Source organism: Balaenoptera physalus (genome assembly GCF_965194825.1).
Source record: "Balaenoptera physalus genome assembly, chromosome: 8".
NCBI lineage: Eukaryota > Metazoa > Chordata > Mammalia > Artiodactyla > Balaenopteridae > Balaenoptera > Balaenoptera physalus.
In genome coordinates this window covers 72,928,986-72,950,037 of record NC_138887.1, presented here as the reverse complement: position 1 = coordinate 72,950,037, position 21,052 = coordinate 72,928,986, and positions in this window count along the sequence as shown.

Genomic DNA, 21,052 nt, shown 5'->3' with positions numbered 1-21,052 from the left:
AAAACACATGGACAAACATAGTAAAACAGAAACAGATCATAAATACAGAGAACAAACAGGTGGTTGTCAGAAGTGGGGTGGGGGATGAGTGAAATAAGTGAGGAAGATTAAGAGGTACAGACTTCCAGTTACAAAATAAATGAGCCACAGGGATGAAATGAACAGCATGGGGATATAGTCAGTATAATGTAATATCTTTGTATGGTGGCAGATGGTAACTAGACTTATCATGGTGATCATTTAGTAATGTATAGAAATAATCAAATCACTATGTTGTGCACCTGGAACTAACACAGTGTTGTAGGTCAATTATACTTCAAAAAAAGAAAAAAAATCTGCATAAAGTAAGATTTAAGAATTACTAATAGATTTTGCTGTCCATACTCCTCTTTTCCTTATCACCACAGAGAGATGATGAGCTAACTGGTTTTTCAATGGGAGTGGGACTACGGAGACTCTATTAAGGATAAGTAGTGGAATGTTAGAGAAAAACAACACCAAAAGCTGTTTCTTAACTCCAGAATATGGAATAAAAATATTTTGCTTTCAAAAAAAAAGAAGAATCAATGCTTAGTGGGAAAAGACAGGAAGGGCCTGCCGTTTTCACCCCTCCTCAACCTACTATCTCTCAAGATAGGTAATGAAGAAGGGCCTTTTGTATCATAAATCAAGGTCTTGAGTACTCTTTTTTTAGCGTAATAAAACAAAATGTAGGCTGTAATATATGCCAGATTCTTTTTGTAGCCATCATGCCTGAAGATTTTGATAGCTTTCTTCTATTTTCCACCCTAAAGTTAATCAGGCAGGTCACAACCAAGCCCTATATTAGTAAATACAAAAAATTCAGGAAAGGTGTGTGATTTTTTTTAAATTATTTATTTTATTTTTGGCTGTGTTGAGTCTTTGTTGCCGCACATGGGCTTTCTCTAGTTGTGGCGAGTGGGGGCTACTCTTTGTTGCGGTGCGCAGGCTTCTCATTGCAGTGGCTCCTCTTGTTTCGGAGCACGGGCTCTAGGCACGTGGGCTCAGTAGTTGTGGCTTGCGGGCTTCAGTAGTTGGGGCACGCGGGCTTCAGTAGTTGTGGCTCACGGGGCTCTAGAGCGCAGGCTCAGTAGTTGTGGTGCACGGGCTTAGTTGCTCCGTGGCATGTGGGCTCTTCCCAGACCAGGGCTCGAACCCACGTCCCCTGCATTGGCAGGCGGATTATCAACCACTGCGCCACCAGGGAAGCCCAGTATGTGATTTTCTAATGGATCCTCTCAGGGGGAGCAGTTGCCCCCTCTACCCAAGCCTGTTCTCCAGCAGAATACCTTGAAAGTGGAGAGGTAATGCTCTTCTTTGGCTTTCTTCACAGCAGGTGCCATATCTAAATCCACCTTCCTTTTTAATTTATTGGAAGACGAGGAACTGCCCTTCAGGACACAGCCACAAGCTCCCTACTTTTGGTTCCTCTCCTATTTCACTGAACATTCCTTCTTAACTTCATTTGTAGGTTTCTTTTTGTCCACTCTGGAAGAGACTGCTTCTTGCCTCCTTGATAACCATTTTCCTCTTCACTTCTAGTAACAGAACCTTAGTTGTTTTGGTTTTTTTTTTTAGGGTGGTAATGGACCTATAAAAGACTACACTGTCCAGCTTCCCTAGGTGTGGTCAGTGAGTCAAGTGAAAGTGAGTCATGTGGGACTTCAGGGAAGAGCTGACTCAGCTAGGAGAACTGCCCTTTTGTCCCTTTTCTTCCTGCCTAGAACCTGGATGGGATTGCAGAACTCCTCTGGCAGTCATCTTGGCTTGCACCATTGAGGATGGAGCTATGCACCTGAGAATGGCAGAGCAGAAAGATAGGTGAACTGGCGTATAGGTGATCTGGTGAAGCTGCCATCCTAGTCCAGACTTCTTTAACAATTTAATAAACGTCTTTCTTATTTAAGGCATTGTTGTTTGTTTCTGTTTCATGCAGCTGATTCTAATCCTAGCTGATACACCCACTCCTTATGTTATCAAACCAGGTTCATTTGCCCGACTCGCAGCAAGCCAAATGCTGAGACGCCAAGGTTTGCAGCAGAGAAACGATTTATACACAAGGCAGCCAAGCGAGGAGACGGGAGAACAAGTCTTAAATCCACTTTCATGAAGGTGAGGGGCACAGGCTACTTACAGGATAAGGAAGCAGGGTGGTCTGAGGTGTGGGGAAAGATGATTAAAGGTAAGAAAAATGTACAGTAATTGGGGTTCTGTACAGGCATATTTGAGTTACGTGCTTCTTCATGGGATGCATGTTCAGAAAATGGTGGCATTTACATGATCTGAGGGTGAAGTTTTTGGCCTTCTGATGTCAAAAGGTTATCCACTGGACAGTCACCCAGTCCATGGTCTCGACTGGTTTGATCTGGGCAAGACAAGCTCCGTGTTCCTGAAAAACAATTTGAGCAACTGTTACTATAGTGACTCATATATCAGAGGTGTTATCTGTAGGAGGTGATTTAAGGAGTCTTGTGATATATTGTCTAAGCTACATGAAGCTTGAAGGGTATGCAATCTGCAAGAACAATTGAGGCAAGCTTGATTGAAGACAGGTTACAAGATATTATTTATCAAGCAAGTTATGATTTAAGGGATCTGATGACCTCCCTCAGTTTCACTTATATAATATTAGTGTTCCCCAAAGTTATGCCTTTCTTTACATTTTGTCCCCTTGGCAATATCCACACCCATGACTTTAGCACACACATGCCAGTGACTTCATAGCTATATCTGTAGTCCAAATACCCTTGAGCTCAAAAGCCTTATACTCAACTGCCTTTTAGACATCTTTATTTGGGTCCCCCCAACACCCGACCCAGACATTGTGGTTGGCTGAATAAGGGCCTCCTCCAGATAGGTCCATGCCTTAATCCCCGGAACCTATCATAAAAGTGACTTTACAACTGTGATGAAGTTACGGATGTTGATATGGAGAGTTTATCCTGGATTATTCAGGTGGGCTTGATGAGTCAGAGAAGAAGGCAATGTAGCAATGGAAGCAGAGACTGGAGTGATGTGGGCACAACCAAGAATGCTGGCAGCCTCTAGAAGCTAGAAGAGACAAGGAATAGATTCCCTTTTTGAATTTCAGAAGGAACTATCCCTTCCAGCACCTTGATTTTAGCCCACTGAGACCCATTTCAGACTTCTGACCCCCAGACCTGCAAGATAATAAAGTTTGTGGTAATTCGCAACGGCATTGGGAAACTAACACGGGCACCTCAAACCTAACATATCCAAAAGTATAGCCTTCCAGGGCTCCAGCAGAATCTGGGGAGTTGACTGGGCTCATCCCAAGGTGAGTCTTGATTTCTACCCTTGTCTCCTCAGTAGTACAAGACTGACACAAACTTGATTCTGTTCTTCAGAGCCCTTCTGCTTGGCTTCCTAGCTTCCTGCCTTGTTCAATTTGAAAATTTGGCAAATGTCTTAAGGGCTGGGTGTTGGGCACGTACTTTACCCCTTCCTTCTTACTGAGACCTTCACCTTTCAAGCCTCTGCTTTTCATTTCTTCCTCCCTGAGAAGTTTCTCTGCCTTTTAGTAGAGGCCCTCTGCCCAAGCCCTTCTCTTGGCTTCTTAGATTTTTGCCCCACACCCAGAATGGTTAATTGCTCTGAGGGAAAATGCAGCTGCAGGCTGTTACCTTACCTTTCCCTGCAGTTCTCTCTTCTCCAAGATTTTACATTATGAAGTCTTGGTTGCTTCCACATTATCTTCAAACAGCAGCTGCAAGCGACTTCATTTTAGCTCCGCACACGAGAGAGAGGTGGATACCAGGCCTCCTCAACTGCTTCCCTCGCCCTCTCTACCCGGGACCTTCAGGTAAAGAACTTGCCTGGTATCTGAGCTCTGCTTTTATAACAGAGGGATGACATTCTCTCTTTCCCCACAATCTAACAGCATCTCGGTACTGTTTACGTCCCAACCCCCAAACTAGCCTCATTCTGCATCCCAGGCCAGAGTGTATAATACTTGGGCTTTCTTAGTTTTCCTGAAAATCAGGATTGCCTGCTTTCTAAATCCTGTGATTTTATTTTGTGGCTCTCTAACTCCTTTCTCCTTGTTGATAATTCTGGACTAAGTGCTGTGCCAGCTCCAAATCGGTCGTTAAAGAGGGCTCATTTTGACATTCCCAGATATATTGCATTCTGTTTTTCAATTTATTCCGCAAATATAAGCCTTGATAGCAAGGACTCTTGTAGGTTGCTCTCTTTCCTCTGAATTGTAAATGAGTGATTTGTGACAATTTTGGTAAGCAGGGTCAAAGATCCTTATTAAAAAACAATAATGGGGGCTTCCCTGGTGGTGCAGTGGTTAAGAATCTGCCTGCCAATGCAAGGGACACGGGTTCGAGCCCTGGTCCAGGAAGATCCCACATGCCGCGGAGCAACTAAGCCCGTGCGCCACAACTACTGAGCCTGTGCTCTAGAGCCCTCAAGCCACAACTACTGAGCCCACGTGCCACAACTACTGAAGCCCACACACCTAGAGCCCGTGCTCTGCAACAAGAGAAGCCACAACAATGAGAAGCCCGCACACCACAACGAAGAGTAACCCCTGCTCACCACAGCTAGAGAAAGCCCACTCACAGCAGTGATGACCCAACACAGCCAAAAATAAAAACAAATTAATTAATTAATTAACAAAAACAATAGTAGCTTTTTATAGCTCTGAAACTTTGTGCTTCACTGGCATGAGTATCATGTGTTTTCTATGCCTGGTCTCATTTAATTAACACAACAATCCTGTGCAAGGGAGCGCAGGGGTTGGAGGGCTGGAGGGTAGAGTGGTAATTATTGACTGCACTTTGCTTATTAGGAAAGAAGCTGAGAGACGTTAAATTCCTCATCAGTGAGTGATAGAGCTAAGATTCAGACAGGTCTCTCTGACTCCAAAGCCCTTAATCTTTCTAATACAGTTCTACCTCCTGACCTGTAATTCTCAGTGTCTGATGCCACAAACAATTTCTAACCTCAACCGCACCTAGTCATTGTAAGCACCTGTGGGCCCCTGATTAGATTGTGGATGGTTCTGAATAGCCCATCACCTTGACTGAACAGTTAAAATGCAATGACGCACAGAACATTTTTAGAGGCCAATAATAAAATTTAAGAATATTATGCCTAAGAACTAGTTAGTGACTGAGAATACACAAAGAAGATTGGAGGCTCTTATGTACCTTGTGGTCTCTAAAAAGAAAAATACAGGAAACCCTTGAACAAAGTAGAGGTTAGGGGTGCTGACCCTCCAAGCAGTTGAAAATCTGCATATAACTTACAGTTGGCTCTCTTGGCCACGGTTCCTCCATAACTGCAGTTTTGCAATCCTGAATTCAACCTACCATGGATCGAGGAGTACTGTAGTATTGACTACTGAAAAAAATCCACATATAAGCGGACCCACATAGTTCAAACCCATAATGTTCAAGGGTCAACTGTACACAGGTTCTTGGTACAAACATTAGTGACTTGCTGTTGGGGTCTAAGGGAACTATTGGCCTTACCTGAATTATGCAAATCTGAGGAGCAAAAGGTGTGGGTGAGGAAGTGAAATTGTGGCTCCCGCAAATACTATTAGGAAGACCCTGGGCTCAGTTCTGGGTATGTCTGCTCGTGCTCTTAGTTCTTAACCCTAATTAACTTTTATGTCATTCCTGTACTTACAATTGCCTTTTTTCCCAGAATGATTTTTCTTTATGGACGTATAGTACAATCAATACAAAACATGATATTAATTTCAGGTGTATAACATAATGATTCAATACTTGTGTATATTGTAAAATGATCACTGCAATATCTACTTAATATTCATCATCATAGATAGTTACAAAAAATTTTTTTTTGTGCTGAGAACTTTTAAGACCTACTATCTTAGCAACTTTCAAATATGCAACACAGTATTATTAATTATAGTTACTATGTTATACATTACATCCCCCTGACTTATTTTTCTTTTTTTAATTTTTATTTATTTTTTTGGGCTGCGCTGGGTCTTCGTTGCTGCACACGGGCTTTCTTTTTTTCTTTTTTTTTTTGCAGAGAGCGGAGCTACTCTTTGTTGAGGTGCGCAGACTTCTCATTGTGGTGGCTTCTCTTATTTCGGACCATGGGCTCTAGGCACATGGGCTTCAGTAGTTGTGGTGTGCGGGCTCAGTAGTTGTGGCTCGCGGGCTCTAGAGCGCAGGCTCTGTAGTGTGGTGCATGGGCTTAGTTGCTCCGCGGCATGTGGGATCTTCCCGGACCAGGACTCGAACCTACGTCCCCTGCATTGGCAGGCAGATTCTTAACCACTGCACCACCAGGGAAGTCCCCACTGACTTATTTTATAATTGGAAGTTTGTACCTTTTGACTCCCTTCACCCTTTTGCCCGCCCCCCACACCTCCCCATACCCCACTCTGGCAACCACCAATCAGTTCTTAGTATCTATGAGTTTGGCAGTGGTTTTTTGTTTTGTGTGTGTGTAGGGGGTGTTAGATTCCACATGTAAGTGAGATCATATGGTATTTGTCTACTTCTGTCTGGCATATTTCACTTGGCATAATACCCTCAAGATCCATCCATGTTGTTGCAAATGGCAAGATTTCATTCTTTTTTATGGCTGAATAATATTCCGTTAGATAAATATACCACATTTTCGTTATCCATTCATCTATCAGTGGACATTTAGGTTGTTTCCATAGCTTGGCTATTATAAATAATGCTGTAATGAACATGAGGTACATTTACCTCTTGAAGATAGTGATTTCATTTCCTTTGGATATATATATATACTCAGAAGTGGAATTGCTGGATCATACAGTAGTTCTATTTTTAATTTTTTGAGGGACTTTCATACTGTTTTCCATGGTAGCTGCACCCATTTACAATCCCATCAACAGTACACAAGAGTTCTCCTTTCTCCACATCCTCACCAACACTTATTTCTTATCTTTTTAATAATAGCCATTCTAACAGGTGTGAGGTAATATTTCATTCTGGTTTTGATTTGCATTTCCCAAATGATTAGTGACTTTGAGCATCTTTTCATGCACCTGTTTTGTATGTCTTCTTTGGAAAAATATCTTTTCAGATCCTCTGCCCAATTTTTAACTGGATTGTTTGTTTTTTAGCTATTGAGTTGTATGACTTCTTTATATATTTTTGATATTAACCCCTTATCAGATACATAATTTGCAAATACTTTCTCCCATTCAGTTTGCCAGAATGATTTGTTTTAAACATGTTCTAGTCAGGGCTCCTAGCAAGGAAAAGAGACTTTATCAAGATATCTCAGATAAAGGGAAGTTTTGAAGGCTCGTTTTGTTTTTATAAGGTATATTATCACTAGTGAACAGTCAGAGATTTTACCCTACTTGCAAGCTAACAAGTCAGCCTGCTGCCGTTTCATGGATGCTGGAAAAAGACATTAGACTTCCAGATTAGAGGCAGAGGATAGTTTATTAATTGCTGCAGTAGCAGAAGCTGGAGTATCAGCATTGTTGTGTCAGTTGCCCAAACCCCAGTTCCCACAGGGCATCACCAAGAGCCTCAGATAAAACCTGCACATGCAGTGGTTTACATTACATGCAGGACCCAGGACATAGGGAACCCAAATCTTTTATTATGGGCCAAAGACTGCCTAACCTTTGCACCTTTGGGAGATAATGTCTTTATTTTACCAGTCAGTAAACAAACCTGCCCTTTGCTTCAGAAGGGCACACTATCTCTATCTTCCAAGGCTGTTCATTATACAAATATCCTTGAAAAGCACAGACAAAGGGTCTGTCCTTTAAAACAGTGCCTCTGTTCACAAAGTAAGTAGAAACATGAGAGACCCATGGAGAATTGCCTCCAAACATACTCATAGAATTTCATGAAAATCCAAGAATGAGGCTGGGATTCACTGAGACTAGAGCTAAAAGATGGCAGGAGTTTGGGGTTCTTAATGCTAAAGCACTACCATTATTGGGATTCAGCCATATTCCACATGTCCTTCTGTCCTGCTGCCAACTGGAAAATTCTTTTTCTTTTTTCTTTTTTTTTTAGCTTTCAGTACAAAATACAATTGGCCCAAGCTCATTTTTTTCATTTCAGACTTTCAGTCACGTATTCCTGACCAGTTTTGGCTTTGGTCTAGTTCCACCAATGGTCTAGACAACAGTGGTTGGAGGAGTGCATATTGGGGTCTTAAAGACCTCCATGTGGGTTGTTGCCTCCAGGGGGTTCACATAATAATTTCTCTTCCCCACACAGGAACTGAACAAAAGGAAAAATACAAGAACAAGGCAGATGGGAAATTAAATACCACTATATTTGCTGATACAATGAAGTTGGGAAGCTTAGACGAAGAGACAAGCAGGCCTACTTACTGAACACCAAAGTTAGGCAGACCTAAGTACCACTTGTAGGCAATGTTGGACGAGAGTTAGAATGTCCTAGATCACAAAGGAAGAAGAGAAGATTTGGTCCACACCTGCCAATTTTAATTCTTCCTAAGATTAAACGTCCCCAGAGGAAGGAGTAGGGGAATGGAAGAGGCCATGATTTATCTTAACTGAGCTTCCTCCACATGGACAGAAACATTGGGCAATGTTCTTTTCTAGTGGTAGGAAGCAGTAAGTGGACTTTAGAAGCATCTTCAGTTCCTCCCCTATTCCCTCTGCATTCTGGACATCACTTTCACACCATCCACTTCCCACTGGAGTCTCTGAGCCCCTGCAGGACAGGGTCTATGTTCTACTTATCTTTGTATCTCTAGTACTTAATATACTACTCAGCAGTAGGAAACTAATAAATATTGCATGCATTAATATGCATGATCTTCCCAACTACAATTCAAATTCTATGATAGCAGAGACTATCTCCTTTAACTTTTATTCCCCACACTGCTGTTAATTTTCTTTGTATGAACGAGAGATCTCACACCATCTCAGATAATGGGGGTTTATTGGAATAAACTTCATTGCAAAGAGGGAAGCTGGTATCACTTTCCCTTCCAAGAGTAGCTCCATTCGCAATCTAAACCAGCTTTAGGGACCAGATTAACATTTGCCCTTTCAGCAGGAGTTGATGGCTCTTTAATTAATATGCTGCCATTCATATGACTCCTCTTTTGGACTTTGCTTCTCTTTTATGTCTTATCTACCACCTGTTATCAACTAGCTGACTCTTCCCCATTCAACTACCTGAGGGAGAAAATCCAATTGGCTCTATTATCCCTGATAGATAGAGCTTTTTAAACCAAGCCACTTCAGAGGTTTCCAGGTGCCCACTTCTGTCCTAATCAGAGGGCTTCTCTTACTACAAAAACAACATAGGGATGGCCCACTTCAGTTAGCTCGGGGCTCTCAGGAAGGTACTTTACCTCGGAAGTAGTTGATGGGCCTGACAGCCCTGTGATTGGCATGTCTGTAAAGTGCCTTACACAGGGTTCAAAATAAATGTTTATTTATGTTATCTGAAGGGAGAGTCAGAAGAATTTCATGATTATGTGTGATTTAATCCTGTTTGGTGTATCCTGGATAATTGTTTGGGTCTTAACATGAGCTAGGGTATAAATGCCCTATTCTTTGATTTGTAGGGGTCATTGCCATTTTGAGATTCTGGAAGAGTTTGAATCTGCCTCTCTCTTCACAATCAGTTTCATGTATTTTACTAAAAACCCAACTCATTTCTGAGGGTAAACGTTTTTCCCAATGGAGTCTAGAGCTGTGACACCTTAAAAAAATTTTTTTTTAATTTAAGTATAGTTTATTTACAATGTTGTGTTTCAGATGTACAGCAAAGTGATTATATATAGATACATATTCTTTTTCAGATTATTTTCCATTAGAGGTTATCACAAGATATTGAATATAGTTCCCTGTGCTATACAGTAGAATTTATTTTATATTTAGTAGTGTGTATCTTTTAATCCCAAACTCCTAATTTATCCTCCTCCCCTTTCCCCTTGGTAACCATAAGATTGTTTTCTATGTCTGTAAGTCTGTTTTTGGTGGATTTTTTTTGGCTGCGTTGGGTCTTTTTTGCTGTGTGCGGGCTTTCTCTAGTTGCAGTGAGCAGGGACTACTCTTCATTGTGCTGCGTGGGCTTCTCATTGCGGTGGCTTCTCTTGTTGCGGAGCACCGGCTCTAGGCGCACGGGCTTCAGTAGTTGTGGCTTATGGGCTCTAGAGTGCAGGATCAGTAGTTGTGGCACATGGGCTTAGTTGCTCCGCAGCATGTGGGATCTTCCCGGACCAGGGATCAAACCCGAGTCACCTGCCTTGGCAGGAGGATTCTTAACCACTGCGCCACCAGGGAAGTCCCCGAGTCTGTTTCTGTTTTGTACATAAGTTCATCTGTATCCTTTTTAAGATTCCACAAATAAGTGATATCATATAATATTTGTCTTTGTCTGTCTGTCTTACTTCAGTTAGTATGATAATCTCTAGATCCATCCACGTTGCTGCAAATAGCATTATTTCATTGTTTTCTTATGACTGAGTAATATTCCATTGTATATGTGTATACCACGTCTTCTTTATTCATTCACCTGTCGATGGACATTTAGGTTGTTTCCATGTCTTGGCTATTGTAAATAGTGCTGCAATCTTTCAAATTATAGTTTTGTCTGAATATATGCCCAGGAGTGGGATTGCTAGATCATATGGCAACTCTATTTTTAGTTTTTTGAGGAACCTCCATACTGTTTTCCATATTGACTGCACCAATTTACATTCCCACCAACAGTGCAAGACGGTTCCCTTTTCTCCACACCCTCTCCAGCATTTATTTTTTGTAGACTTTTTGTTGATAGCCGTTCTGACCTGTGTGAGATGATACCTCATTGTGGTTTTGATTTGCATTTCTCTGATGCAATTGAGCTCTCTTTAGTTTCGTCTTTCCATCTAAACAACATATTTTGATGACTAATGTATCAAAATATTTCTTGGAAGCATAAAAATTACACAAATTTAAATTTAGATTATTTAATAGTAAGTTACAGGATCAAATATGATCTAGGAGCTCTGGAGGGAATAAAATGGGGGAAAGGAAAGTGTTGGAGTGAATAGGGATCTAATGAAAGAAAAATAAAAGGGATGAAAAGAAAGAGAAAATAAGAAAGAGAAAATAAGGTATCTAAAGAATTTTACATTCTTGGTTTTTCCTAAAGTTGGCTCTGTGTACATATGATTCTCAGGGTGCCAAATCCTTTTAAAAACTGGAAGCCAAATTCAGACACTTCCCATAAAGATGCAGTTAAAAATACTTTTGGTAAATCATGGAGAGCCCTCTGTGCTTGACTTTGTAGTGAACACAAGAGGGCGCTAAGCTCCATAGTGATGCACAGGCCACTCAGGCCCACATCTAGCATCACAGCATATACACAAATAGTTGTTTTCAAGTAATATTTCTTAAAGGTCATACCAAGTGTTAAGCAGAGACATAGCTACTCTCCTAGGTAGATCTAACTCTAGATAGATAGAGATACCCATCTCATTTAATTTTGTGACTTTATGTGCCTGTAAGATAGTCTGCCACCAGTTTGAAGATATTAATATTTCTAGGGAAATCAAAAGAATGTTGTCAGGCAGAGAGGCATAGAAAGAAAGGTTGGTAGGGACCACCTAAGCTTTCTCAGGGGAGAGGGAGCCTTAGCGAAGACTTCAGGTGTTGTAATCCCATGAGAAGGCCCACACACCACACCATCTTAGCTGGAGACATTAACTCTTCAAACCATGTCACCCCCGTGCTCTAGTTCTGTGCTCACAAGCAACCTCTGATGATTATTTGGCTTCTCACAGGGGTCTGTGTCCGTGGATGGACAATCAAGGGCAAAACAAACTTTAAAAAAATCTCATTTATTATAGCAAAACAAAAGTAAAAATATTATAATTATTTGGTGGCAGTTATATTTCTTATTTTAGGAGGGTCAGAGGACAAGGAAGAGTTTAAAATAGCTGCCAGAGTTTGAATCTGAGTGGACTATTCACAGAAAAAAAGCCAGTAATGAAAGCGTTGTGGGACAATGGGAATAAAAATTTTGCCATGAATTTGAGGTGTAGGTTGTTTGTACAGGTGGCAGCTCTCAACGAGCAGTTGGAAATGATGTCCTGTATTGGTACCAGGAGAGATAAGGGAGAGAAATAAATCTTTAGGAGCCCTTGGAACGGGGGATTATTGCATGGATGGGATACTGAGGAAGAGTGTGTGGAGAAAGAAGAAATGAGGCCCGAGGACAGGCTTAGGGCGTTAGGAAGGAAGACAAAGAGGGCAATGGAACAGGATTCTTTGGTGATATCATAGGGAAAGATGGAAGCCTTTTGGAAAAGAAAGGAGTAAATTGTGCAGAGAAGACAAAAATGATAGGTACTGGATTTTCCTGTTTAAAATCATTGGTTACAGTAAAGAGAACAAGAGAAGTTGAGATAGAAGCCAAATTCTATGAGTTTACCAGTAGGTGGGCCTATGGCATCTTGTCATACTAGAAAGCAAGAAAATTCAAGGAGTTGGAAGCCAATTTGCAAAGGATAACACTGGCCAAGGATGGATCAATATGGGCGTCAATAAGGATAGCAACCCTCTGTGTTAACCCTCTGATGTTGCTGTAACAAATTACCACAGTTTATCAGCTTAAAAACAACAGAGTTGCAGTTCTGTAGGTTAAAAGCCCACACAGGTCTCACTGACCTAAAACCAAGGCGTCAGCAGGACTGCATTACTTTCTGGAAGCTTTAGGGAAAAATCAGTTTCCTTGCCTTTCCAGCTTCTGGAGACTGCCTGCCTTCCTTGGCTCACGACCCCCTTCCTCTGTCGCAGAGCCAGCAGTGGTAGTCCTCACATCCCATCACCTCCTCTTTTTGCCTCCCTCTTCCACTTGTAAGGCCCCTGGTGAGTACTTGGACCCACCCAGGTAATCCAGGATATCTCCCTATTTTAAAGTCAACTGGTTAGCAAACTTGATTCCATTTGCTACCTTAATTCCTCTTTGCCATGTAATGTAACATATTCACAGATTCCTGGCATTAGGACATGAGCATATTTGGGGAGCATTATTCTGCCTACCACAGTAACTAGAACAGATTGAAACATCAAATATGTTTAAATCATGAGTTCAAGATGATATTAAGACAATCAAAATGATATTAAGACAACAAACAATATTCACTGCTAAGAAACTGACACAGCATTTTGAAAAGTGGTACATAAAGGGAAATTACCAAGTATTCATCCTGCCCTTCCTGTATACACTGTACCTTGATAACCAAAAAACTGATGAAGGAAAATTTTTCTTTGTTAAAACAGTCCAGCTAATACATGAAGAGGGAATGTCATCATTTCCCAATCCACGGTGAATTAATGGACCTGGGTGATAATTGTCAATGATGGTTAACATCAAAAAAAATGCAACAGACACTTGGCTATTCTGTGCTTCCTAACGGGAGTACAGAGCACCACCTATGACTTCTTCTTGCCGAAATAGCAGATCCTGAAACTGGTGAAGACTCCAGATCCAACCGCTTTACAGGAAATACAGGGGACAAAGGAACATTCTGAAGGAGGCAGTGGGCAAAATCTGAACTGTGCAGAACTCCACAGAACAAATGACACGCATCATTTAAAAAATACAAAACAACAACAAAACAACCTCTAAGAACAAGAGCAACAAAAGATGGAGGGGGAACTTCTTGTTGGAAGGCTTAGAAACATCAACTGCAGTGTGTAAGTTTTATTTGGGTCCTAATTCAAACAAACTTAAAAATTTGTAAGGCAATTGGGGAAATGTGAACAGTAACAGAATACTTGATGATATTAAGAAATCGTTAGATTTTTTAAAGTGTTACAATTAAAAAAAATTATTCTTTTAGAGCTATATATTGAAATATTTACAGATTAAATGACATGATGTCTGAAATTTACACCAAAATATCCTAGAGGCAGGGCAGGGGATAGGTAGGGGAACAGATGAAACAAGGTTGGCCAGAAGCAGATAATTGTTGAAACAGGGTGATCGGTGTGGAGGTTCTTTATACTGTTCTCTCTTTCTTTTTAAAAATATGGGCAAAGAACCTAGGTTCTGTAGTCAGATTGCCTGGGTTCAAATCCATCTATTAGTTGTATAACACATCTTATAGAATTGAAGATTTGAATGAGAATAGGTTTTTGTGGTAAAATATACATAATATAAAATTTATTATTGATACTTTAGCCATTTTTAAATGTACAACTGAGTGGCTTTAAGTACATTCACAATATTGTGCAGTCATCACTACCATCCATTTCCAAAATTTTTAAATCATTCCAAACAGAAACTCTCCTCATTAAACAATAACTCCCCATTCTCCCCTTCTCCTGGCCCCGGCCACCTCGCTATTCTACTTTCTGTCTCTATGAATTTGTCTCTTCTAGGTACCTCATGTAAGAGGAATCATTCAATATTTGTATTATTGTGTCTAGTTTGTTTCACTTAGCATAATGTTTTCAGGGTTCATCTAGTTGTAGCATATGTCAGAATTTCTTTCCTTATTGAGGCTGAATAATATTCCATTGTCTTAGTATATACCACATTTTAGTTATCCATTCATCCATTGAAAGAACATTTTTAAAGAATTTAGAAAAGAGTTTAGCATATGAGCTAGCTAAATGGCACCTGGTAATTATTATTGTTGTTATAGGAGAAATGTTAGAAGAAAAATTTAATCAATTTTTAAGTAGCAATATTTTGAGTAGAGGGATTCTGTTTTCTTTTTTTGCTATATGCTTTGCATTTCTTGGTGATGTGGTTTGATAATTGAAAAATCATTTTAAATACACATACACACGTTTTAGGCTACTCCTTTCTCTCTTATATTTTTACCAAACTATTTAAAAAAGGTGTATACATGCTATCTCAACTTTTCTTTTTTTGAGTTTTTGAATTTTATTTTATTTATTTTTTTATACAGCAGGTTCTTATTAGTCGTCCATTTTATACACATCAGTGTATACATGTCAATCCCACCTCCCAATTCATCACACCGCCACCACCCCCCCGCCGCTTTCCCCCCTTGGTGTCCCTATGTTTGTTCTCTACATCTGTGTCTCTATCTCTGCCCTGCAAACCAGTTCATCTGTACCATTTTTCTAAGTTCCACATAAATGCGTTAATATACAATATTTATTTTTCTCTTTCTGACTTACTTCACTCTGTATGACACTCTCTAGATCCATCGACGTCTCAACAAATGACTCAATTTCGTTCCTTTTTATGGCTGAGTAATATTCCATTGTATATATGTACCACATCTTCTTTATCCATTCACCTGTCGATGGGCATTTAGGTTGCTTCCATGACCTGGCTATTGTAAATAGTGCTGCAATGAACATTGGGGTGCATGTGTCTTTCTGAATTATGGTTTTCTCAGGGTATATGCCCAGTAGTGGGATTGCTGGATCATATGGTAATTCTATTTTTAGTTTTTTAAGGACCCTCCATACTGTTCTCCATAGTGGCTGTATCAATTTACATTCCCACCAACAGTGCAAGAGGGTTCCCTTCTCTCCACACCCTCTCCAGCATTTGTTGTTTGTAGATTTTCTGATGATGCCCATTCTAACTGGTGTGAGGTGATACCTCATTGTAGTTTTGATTTGCATTTCTCTAATAATTAGTGATGTTGAGCAGCTTTTCATGTGCTTCTTGGCCATCTGTATGTCTTCTTTGGAGAAATGTCTATTTAGGTCTTCTGCCCATTTTTGGATTGGGTTGTTTGTTTCTTTAATATTGAGCTGCATGAGCTGTTTATATATTTTGAAGATTAATCCTTTGTCCGTTGATGTGTTGGCAAATATTTTCTCCCATTCTGAGGGTTGTCTTTTCGTCTTGTTTTTGGTTTCCTTTGCTGTGCAAAAGCTTTGAAGCTTCATTAGGTCCCATTTGTTTATTTTTGTTTTTATTTCCATGACTCTAGGAGATGGATCAAAAAAGATCTTGCTGTGATTTATGTCAAAGAGTGTTCTTCCTATGTTTTCCTCTAAGAGTTTTATAGTGTCCGGTCTTACATTTAGGTCTCTAATCCATTTTGAGTTTATTTTTGTGTATGGTGTTAGGGAGTGTTCTAATTTGATTCTTTTACATGTAGCTGTCCAGTTTTCCCAGCACCACTTATTGAAGAGACTGTCTTTTCTCCATTGTATATCCTTGCCTTCTTTGTCATAGATTAGTTGACCACAGGTGCGTGGGTTTCTCTCTGGGCTTTCTATCCTGTTCCATTGATCTGTGTTTCTGTTTTTGTGCCGGTACCATATTGTCTTGATTACTGTAGCTTTGTAGTATGGTCTGAAGTCAGGGAGTCTGATTCCTCCAGCTCCGTTTTCTTCCCTCAAGACTGCTTTGGCTATTTGGGGTCTTTTGTTTCTCCATACATATTTTGACATGATTTGTTCTAGTTCCATAAAAAATGCCATTGGTAATTTGATAGGGATTGCATTGAATCTGTAGATTGCTTTGGGTAGTATAGTCATTTTCACAATATTGATTCTCCCAATCCAAGAACATGGTATATCTCTCCATCTGTTGGTATCATCTTTCATTTCTTTCATCAGTGTCTTATAGTTTTCTGCATGCAGGTCTTTTGTCTCCCTAGGTAGGTTTATTCCTAGGTATTTTATTCTTTTTGTTGCAGTGGTAAATGGGAGTGTTTCCATAATTTCTCTTTCAGATTTTTCATCATTAGTGTATAGGAATGCAAGAGATTTCTGTGCATTAATTTTGTATCCTGCAACTTGACCAAATTCATTGATTAGCTCTAGTAGTTTTCTGGTGGCATCTTTAGGATCCTCTATGTATAGTATGTCATCTGCAAACAATGACAGTTTTACTTCTTCTTTTCTAATTTGTATTCCTTTTATTTCTTTTTCTTCTCTGATTGCCATGGCTAGGACTTCCAAAACTATGTTGAATAATAGTGGTGAGAATGGACATCCTTGTCTTGTTCCTGATCTTAGAGGAAATGCTTTCAGTTTTTCACCATTGAGAATGATGTTTGCTGTGGGTTTGTCATATATGGCCTTTATTATGTTGAGGTAGTTTCCCTCTATGCACACTTTCTGGAGAGTTTTTATCATAAATGGCTGTTGAATTTTGTCAAAAGCTTTTTCTGCATCTATTGAGATAATCATATGGTTTTTATTCTTCAATTTGTTAATATGGTGTATCACATTGATTGATTTGCATATATTGAAGAATCCTTGCGTCCCTGGGATAAATCCCACTTGATCGTGGTGTATGATCCTTTTAATGTGTTGTTGGATTCTGTTTGCTAGTATTTTGTTGAGGATTTTTGCATGTATATTCATCAGTGATATTGGTCTGTAATTTTCTTTTTTTGTAGTATCTTTGTCTGGTTTTGGTGTCAGGGTGATGGTGGCCTCATAGAATGAGTTTGGGAGTGTTCTTTCCTCCATAATTTTTGGGAAGAGTTTGAGAAGGATAGGTGTTAGCTCTTCTCTGAATGTTTGATAGAATTCACCTGTGAAGCCATCAGTCCTGGAATTTTGTTTGTTGGAAGATTTTTAATCACAGTTTCAATTTCATTACTTGTGATTGGTCTGTTCATATTTTCTATTTCTTCCTTGTTCAGTCTTGGAAGTTTATACCTTTCTAAGAATTTGTCCATTTCTTCCAGGTTGTCCATTTTATTGGCATAGAGTTGCTTGTAGTAGTCTCTTAAGATGCTTTGTATTTCTGCAGTGTCTGTTGTAACTTCTCCTTTTTTTTATTTTTAATTAATTAATTTATTTATTTATTTTTGGCTGTGTTGGGTCTTCGTTTCTGTGCGAGGGCTTTCTCTATTTGTGGCGAGCGGGGGCCACTCTTCATCACGGTGCACAGACCTCTCACTGTCGCGGCCTCTCTTGTTGCAGAGCACAAGCTCCAGATGCACAGGCTCAGCAGTTGTGGCTCACGGGCTTAGTTGCTCCGCGGCATGTGGGATCTTCCCAGACCAGGGCTCGAACTCGTGTCCCCTGCATTGGCAGGCAGACTCTCAACCACTGCACCACCAGAGAAGCCTACTTCTCCTTTTTCATTTCTAATTTTATTGAGTCCTCTCTCTCTTTTTCTTGATGGGTCTGGCTAATGGTTTATCAATTTTGTTTATCTTCTCACGGAGCCAGCTTTTAGTTTTATTGATCTTTGCTATTGTTTTCATTGTTTCTATTTCATTTATTTCTGCTCTGATCTTTATGATTTCTTTCCTTCTCCTAACTGTGGGTTTTGTTTGTTCTTCTTTCTCTAGTTCCTTTAGGTGTAAGGTTAGATTGTTTGTTTGAGATTTTTCTTGTTTCCTGAGGTAGGCTTGTATAGCCATAAACTTCCCTCTTAGAACTGCTTTTGCTGCATCCCATAGGTGTTGGATCATCGTGTTTTCATTGTCATTTGTCTCTAGGTATTTTTTGATTTCCTCTTTGAATTCTTCAGTGATCTCTTGGTTATTTAGTAACGTATTGTTTAGCCTCCATGTGTTTGTGTTTTTTACGTTTTTTTCCTTGTAATTCATTTCTAATCTCATAGCATTGTGGTCAGAAAAGATGCTTGATATGATTTCAGTTTGCTTAAATTTACTGAGGCTTGATGTGTGACCCAAGATGTGATCTATCCTGGAGAATGTTCCATGTGCACTTGAGAAGAAAGTGTAATCTGCTGTTTTTGGATGGAATGTCCTATAAATATCAATTAAATCTATCTGGTCTATTGTGTCATTTAAAGCTTCTGTTTCCTTATTTATTTTCATTTTGGATGATCTGTCCTTTGGTGTAAGTGAGGTGTTAAAGTCCCCCACTATTATTGTGTTACTGTCAATTTCCTCTTTTAGAGCTGTTAGCAATTGCCTTATGTATTGAGGTGCTCCTACGTTGGGTGCATATATATTTATAATTGTTATATCTTCTTCTTGGATCGATCTCTTGATCATTACGTAGTGTCCTTCCTTGTCTCTTGTAACATTATTTTAAAGTCTATTTTATCTGATATGAGTATTGCTACTCCAGCTTTCTTTTGATTTCCATTTGCATGGAATATCTTTTTCCATCCCCTCACTTTCAGTCTGTATGTGTCCCTAGGTCTGAAGTGGGTCTCTTGTAGACAGCATATATATGGGTCTTTTTTTTGTATGCATTCAGCCAGCCTGTGACTTTTGGTTGGAGCACTTAATCCATTCACTTTTAAGGTAATTATCAATATGTATGTTCCTATGACCATTTTCTTAATTATTTTGGGTTTGTTTTTGTAGGTCCTTTTCTTCTCTTGTGTTTCACACTTAGAGAAGTTCCTTTAGCATTTGTTTTAGAGCTGGATTGGTGGTGCTGAATTCTCTTAGCTTTTGCTTGTCTGTAAAGCTTTTGATTTCTCCATCAAATCTGAATGAGATCCTTGCTGGGTAGAGTAATCTTGGTTGTAGGTTCTTCCTTTTCATCACTTTAAGTATCATGCCACTCCCTTCTGGCTTGTAGAGTTTCTGATGAGAAATCAGCTGTTAACCTTATGGGAGTTCCCGTGTATGTTATTAGTCATTTTTCCCTTGCTGCTTTCAATAATTTTTCTTTGTCTTTAATTTTTGCCAATTTGATTACTATGTGTCTCGGTGTGTTTCTCCTTGGGTTTATCCTGTATGGGACTCTGCGCTTCCTGGACTTGGGTGGCTATTTCCTTTCCCATGTTAGGGAAGTTTTCGACTATAATCTCTTCAAATATTTTCTCTGGTCGTTCCTCTCTCTCTTCTCCTTCTGGGACCCCTATAATGCGAATGTTGTTGCGTTTAATGTTGTCCCAGAGGTCTCTTAGGCTGCCTTCATTTCTTTTCATTCTTTTTTCTTTATTCTGTTCCGCAGCAGTGAATTCCACCCTTCTGTCTTCCAGGTCACTTATCCGTTCTTCTGCCTCAGTTATTCTGCTATTGATTCCTTCTAGTGTAGTTTTCATTTCAGTTATTGTATTGTTCATCTCTGTTTGTTTGTTCTTTAATTCTTCTAGGTCTTTGTTAAACATTTCTTGCATCTTCTCGATCTTGGCGTCCATTCTTTTTCCGAGGTCCTGGAATATCTTCACTATCATTATTCTGAATTCTTTCTGGAAGGTTGCCTATGTCTGCTTCATTTAGTTGTTTTTCTGGGGTTTTATGTTGTTCCTTCATCTGGTACATAGCCCTCTGCCTTTTCATCTTGTCTGTCTTTCTGTGAATGTGGTTTTTGCGCTCCACAGCCTGCAGGATTGTAGTTCTTCTTGTTTCTGCTGTCTGCCCTCTGGTGGATGAGGCTATCTAAGAGGCTTGTATAAGTTTCCTGATGGGAGGGACTGGTGGTGGGTAGAGGTGACTGTTGCTGTGGTGAGCAGAGCTCAGTAAAACTTTAATCCATTTGACTGCTGATGGGTGAGGCTGGGTTCCCTCCCTGTTGGTTGTTTGTCCTGAGGCAACCCAACACTGGAGCCTACCTGGGCTCTTTGGTGGGGCTAATGGCGGACTCTGGGAGGGCTCATGCCAAGGAGTACCTCCCAGAACCACTGCTGCAAGTGTCCTTGTCCTCACGGTGAGCCACAGCCACCCCCCGCCTCTGCAGGAGACCCTCCAACACTAGCAGGTAGGTCTGGTTCAGTCTCCTGTGGGGTTCACTGCTCCTTCCCCTGGGTCCCGATGCACACACTACTTTGTGTGTGCCCTCCAAGAGTGGAGTCTCTTTTTCCCCCAGTTCTGTCGAAGTCCTGCAATCAAATCCCACTAGGCTTCTAAGTCTGATTCTCTAAGAATTCCTCCTCCCATTGCCAGACCCCCAGGTTGGGAAGCCTGACGTGGGGCTCAGAACCTTCACTCCAGTGGGTGTACTTCTGTGGTATAAGTGTTCTCCAGTCTGTGAGTCACCCACCCAGCCGTTATGGGATTTGATTTTACTGTGATTGCGCCCCTCCTACCGTCTCACTGTGGCTTCTCCTTTGTCTTTGAACGTGGGGTATCGTTTTTGGTGAGTTCCACTGTCTTCCTGTCGATAATTGTCCAGCAGCTAGTTTTGATTCTGGTGTTCTCGCAAGAGGTAGTG